General features: G+C 46.3%; 1 pseudogene; it reads right to left on the bottom strand.

Moving 5' to 3' along the window:
* Positions 1-387: 387 nt before the first annotated feature.
* The window catches only part of LOC135552248 (glutamate receptor ionotropic, kainate 5-like), a 101,477-nt pseudogene continuing 95,864 nt past the window's right edge, over positions 388-6,000 (bottom strand).

The raw sequence follows: 6,000 nt of genomic DNA, 5'->3' as shown, positions 1-6,000 counted from the left end.
AAACTATCTGCAGTGGCAAGACAGATACAATCCACCAAATACATCAAAAAACGTTGTTTTCTTAGCTCCCCTATTTAATGCAACAGTCATAATGTATTCAGTAATCTTACCAACAGCTGACATGAAAAGTCATAATGTGACCTCAAAATGAACAAAAAAAAGCATGAAAAAAGCATGAAAAAGCATGAAAAAGCATGAAAAAAGCATGAAAAAGCATGAAAGAAGCATGAAAAAGCATGAAAAAAGCATGAAAAAAGCATGAAAAAACATGAAAAAAGCATGAAAAAGCTTGCTACTTGTTGCTTTTACCGACTGAATGACTCTTATTCTGTACTCTACTGCACTGTAGCTCCTTCTACTGAGACAGAATGTATTGTTGAGGCCTCTCGTGACTTGTATGAGTCTGTCAGTGCGGTGTACAGCATCCTGTGTGACAAACCACCGATAACGCAACTAGATACAGCAGGAAAGTGCAACTTCTAGATATTAAATCAGGTTTATGTCCATGCACACACTGGCACGGACATATGCAACGACAACAGATTCAGACGTTTGTATACTGTTTGTTTTTTTATTCCAAATACCTTTGTGTGTCTATATATTTAACATCAGACGACTACGCCCCTCTTACAGTACCCCACACTTCAACAGTAGTAATAATAACAATATAATCGTAATAATATACATTTGTCGTCATTTCCTTAATAATCCATTTAGCACTGGTATAGAAATCTGAGGGAAAATGAGAGAGAAAGAAAGAGCATTAAATATGACAAAATACACTTCGACACCATTCTTTCCTCTGTATGCACTCACACACACACATACACACTTATGACCCCCATATGAATCACACAGAACACACATTAACACAGGTTTCCTATTACCATTGGCCAGGCAGGACTGTGCATTACATTTCTCCTGTTCTGCTTTATACGTATGTAATCATCGTTTTGTCTCATTTGTCATTCCTTGTGCTGAGTTTGGTATTCTCCTTTTCTCTTGCTATTTATATCCAGTTTATTCAATTCTGATCTGTTTGAAGGATTCACAACGTACCGTGTTGTTTAACTGTGCTCCGTAGCTCTGTTGCAATGTAATTTGATGGGGCTATGATACACTAACTCTATGTTTAAAACTCTGTGGCAAAACTGTCTTGTTGATCAGTGGAAGGCAAGGCCACTCTCTGCTACTCTGACAAGCAAACATGGACTGTAATATTGAGTCCTGTGATCTGTGTGTACTGTCAGAATGTGTTTTAGAGAAGGCCTCTTTAGACTATTGACCTTTGAACTTTGTTCCCGGGCTTGTGAGTGGTGGGAAAGAGACCTCATTTACGCACGAATGGTCATGATCTCCACATTGGCTTTCGTAAGGATCTTTAATGACAGACCAAAAACATGAGTCAATAACTAAACAGTGACCAAGAATCCAATGACGACAATAAAAAGATATTCGAAAAAAAGAAAGAAAGATAGAAAATAAATTAGGCGAGTTAGACTCTGACAGAAAGCAAATCGAAAACACAAATTCCAAAGTTCAAGCTCTTCCAGCTGCTCTGGGAAAGAAATATGCATCTTCTTGGTGAGAACCGACTTCTTTAAACGCAAGAGTTTCTGTGTGGTTGAAGTCTCTATGGTCCCCGAATCTCTCCAGCGCTTGTTGGATAGGTCAAGTCCTCCCATCAGATCCAAGTGAAAGAGAGAGAGAAGGTCAAAAGCCAAACCAGGCAGCTTGAACACACTTATGCTTACTGTTGAACGGTCACCACATGGTCTCTCACTGCACCGTAAAGGCAGCTAACGGTCATATGTGGTCAAAAGTAATTTCCCACTCCATAGACAGCCTGATCCATTGCTTAGCAGGACTCCTGGTTTAGGAGGACGGCCTTGACCAGGTTGGTGTCTCCGCAAATTCTGCCCTGGAGAATAACCCCCTCAAACAGGTCAGAGTGGTTTGATCCTGCCGTGTCAATGCACTACAAGCTCACAGCCCCTTCCGCTCCTCGTTCCTACGCGTTTCTCTGTTGAACCCTGACATTTGACTTTTAACCCTCGACCCTTGTCACATGTCCGATCCCTCCGTCTCTTCTCAGTCTTGTTTCCCCAGCAGCAGGTCTGTGGTGGGCGCCTTCGCCGGGGGTAAGGGCCGCGGAGGGGGCGTGGGCTTAGGCTTGGGTCGCTTGGGGCTTGCTGTGCCGCAGCCGCCCCCCTCGCTGTCGGTGTTGGTGGATGAGGGTGGCGGGGGTGGAGTGAGGCGGGGCAGGGACATGGAAGAGTGTGGTCCGAGGTGGGGTGGGATGCGTGAGAAGGACGATGCTGACCTCAGGCTCTGGATGCGACGACACTCCTGGCAGATCCGCACATGGGCACAGCTCCGGGAGGGTGGCGCCGTGGCAGCCTCGGGCGGGGGAGGGGGTGTCGTGGTGTTGGCACCCAACGGGTCCTCCAGGAGGCGCTGTGGCCCCGGACCCATGTCTGAGGGCCCCCCCCCTACGGCCCCACACCCCCCCCCTGCTGCTCCCCTCCGCCAGTCAGGTGGCCCGAGCTGCTGTACAGCTTGCCGTTGCTGAGGCGCATCTCGCGGACTAGGCGGATGGGTCTCGGGACACCCAGCTGGAGGCGGGTGGGGTGGCGCAAGACGCCGCCAGTGCTGGCCAAGGGACGCCGCCGCCGAGAGCGTGAGCTCTTCTTACAAGAGATGGCGTTGCGGAACTCAGTCAGCATCTCCTGACATACTGACACCTAGGAGAGAGAGAAGAGGAAGATGGAGCAGGAGAGGGAGGGAGAGAGAATGACAGAGAGAGGGAGAGGCAGGATAGGGAGATAAAGAGAGAAGGGGATGATCGTGTGAATGTGTGGGAGAAGGACAGAGGAAAATCTTCCGAGGTTTACTAAACTTGTTGCACTGTTCAAATAGGGTGTGACCTCTGGGCAATGGAAACCTGACAAATAAGTAGGTACCTCCAGTGACACTGACACACATTCAAAAGGATCTCACATACAGAACGAAGCAAAAGACGGAGCGACAACGGAGACAGGAATCACAAATACAAAGACAGCAGCAAGCAGAGATAAAGTAGGGGCAAATGAAAGTCACAAACAGCTTTTTACCCAGACGGCAATGAAATAAACAACACAATGGACTAGCGGGAGGAATAACAATGACCAACACAAAACATAGAGACAGAGACAGAGGAGTGAGAGAGAGAGAGAGAAAAGGGGAGAGAGAACTGAATCACAGACAGCCTAGACAGAGAGCTAGAGAGACGAGGGAGCGAGAGAGAAATGGAGAGAAACAAAGGACAAAGAAAGGTAAACGCAGACGTCGACCATCACCCTCTGTTTGCTTGCAGCCATTTACACATCAACACGACGACGCCGAAGCACAACATTCACTGCACTACACACCACACGAGAGAGAGAGAGAGGAAGAGAGAGAGAGCGAGCGGGCGGGCGGGCTGGAGTTGTGTTGCCATAGTAACCTACTGGAGTGCGTCTGTGGTTTTGGCCGGGGCAGGAGTGAGGGCGTACCTCGTCTGTCTCTGCCGAGCGGCGGGTGGACCACACAAACTCCATGACGGCCACAAACACAGCGATGATGAGGCCGCAGATCAACACCACGAAGATGCCCCCGATGTTCTCCATGCCCAGACCTGTGGAGGAACAGAGGAATTATGTACACAGTATGAACACACGGACAGAGAGGGAATGATAGGGCTGTGTGTAAGGACATACACATGCACGACACGCACACAGATATTTGTGATTAGCCCGGTACACACATAGGGCACAGAAAAAGCCCAGGACACGATGATCATAAGGTCATTTTCACGCTCTCTATACAAAGCCTTAGGGGGGGCGAAAAGCTCTGTGAACCTTAAGCGGCCTAATGTTTCTACAGGGAGTGTGTGTGTTGCCAAAGACTTCAGTCACCCAAGTCATGGACCGTTCTCTCTGCTACCGCACGGCAAGCGGTACCGGAGCGTTAAGTCTAGGTCCAAAAGTCTCCTTAACAGCTTCTACCCCCAAGCCATAAGACTGCTGAACAATGAATCAAACCACCCCACTTTGTTTTTACACTGCTGTTACTCGCTGTTATTATCTATACATAGTCGCTTTACCCCGAGCCTACATGTACAAATTACTTCGACTAACCAGTACCACCGCACATTGACTCGGTACCGGTACCCCCAGCATATAGCCTCGTTATTGTTATTTTATTGTGTTACTTTTTTATTACATTTTTTAACTTTAGTTTATTTGGTAAATATTTTCTGAAATCTATTTCTTGAACTGCATTGTTGGTTAAAGGGCTTGTAAGTCAGAATTTCTCGGTAGGGTCTACACCTGTTGCATGACAAATTTGATTTGTTGTGAGTGTGTACAATTCAACAAGCCTGCATTCATTGACTTAATAAGTCAATCAACCACACGAATCCCCTTCAGCTCTTCCTGTTCTATTTCGAAGACAGAATATTCAACACGAAGGTTTTACATGTTTGTTTGTTTTTTGTTTGTTTTTTTATCCTCAAAATGTCTCATAAGAATGCTCTGAGCAAGTACCCTTGTTATGTTGAGTGTATCAAAACAAAGGCTCAAGTCTCACTGATTTAACCTCAGGGCACTTATTTATCCCATGGATGACTCAACTGAGTGTGTCTGGTTAAAAAGTAGTGCACTATATAGGGATAGAGTGCCATTTGGGTCGCACATGTGTCTTACTGCGGGGCTGCCAAATATGCAAACCACAAACAACATCTAGCGTGCTACGTCTGGGTCTATATCGTCCAGTCTGTTGCTTGTAGCCATCTAAGCATTTGGAATGGGAGAAGGTTTAGCAGATGTCCCAAAAGGAAACTGCAGAAATGAAAAATAAGAAACACTTCAGAAAAGGGGAAAATGTCTAACACACACGCAAGGCAAATACAAAAACAAAATGTGCTTTTGGCACACAAACACACACACACACCATGTAGACATTTATATCCCCCTGGTAAAATGCAGTAATCATGACACTAATCAAATAAATCTTCCACATTCGTTTTGTTCTTAAACCAACACTGTTTTTCTCCTCAGGCATCATTGCATGCGCTATAGAACAGCAGAATATGTACCGCTTCTCCCCCCCCCCCCACGCGGTGAGAGGCTCGTCACCTATGCTTCGTCAACAAAACAACAACAGCGGTGGTGGGGCGGACAGTGACTCAGTTTCCCCCTACTGCGGAATCCATCTTTAAGGATGAGGCATAATAAACCCAACACACATTCACACACCACACACACACACACACACACACACACACACACACACACACACACTCACACACACACACACACACACACACACACACATCTAACGCAAATGTCATTTCCAGCTGTGAGTCATTGTGATGAGGATAGAATGGACTGCACGTATCAATTCACTTGTATACCACGATTCTGTGACACCAAAAATACATGGACTTTATGAGTATCTGAGGAACAAGTGCTTGCTACTACTTGAGGAAATGTCAGCAATTGTATTGTGTACAAATGGTGTTGTGTACAGTAGTCGTATGCAATTCTAATGTGACTGCATAGGAGCTGGTTTGGAACAAATGAACATTATCTCAGCGGTTGCTGGGCAGTCGTTACCAAGAACAGGGCCTGACGGGGAGCCACTCCTGGATGGAAAAGTTGTGTATTTACTAGCCTAACTCAAGGTATACGATATGCTGGGCTGTGAGGGTGTGTGAGGGTTAGGGTCCTATTTCATTTCCCCACAAGTGTTCCATTCATTTTCAAGCCTCTCGGAGTAGGAGGGCTGATCTAGGATCAGCTCCACCCTGTCCATCTAATCTTATTGATTAAGATCAATAAGGAAAAAGTGATCCCAGATGAGCAGGCCCACTTTGAAACGCTTGATATGGGGGGCCCTCTGATCATTAGTGCTGGTACTTTGCCAGGTCTCCATTGCGAAAGAAGTCTTCTGACCTCAATGGGACTTCCTGGTTTAAGT

Source organism: Oncorhynchus masou, chromosome 13 (genome assembly GCF_036934945.1).
Source record: "Oncorhynchus masou masou isolate Uvic2021 chromosome 13, UVic_Omas_1.1, whole genome shotgun sequence".
Taxonomy (NCBI): Eukaryota; Metazoa; Chordata; class Actinopteri; order Salmoniformes; family Salmonidae; genus Oncorhynchus; species Oncorhynchus masou.
This window is presented reverse-complemented; position numbering and strand designations above follow the sequence as displayed.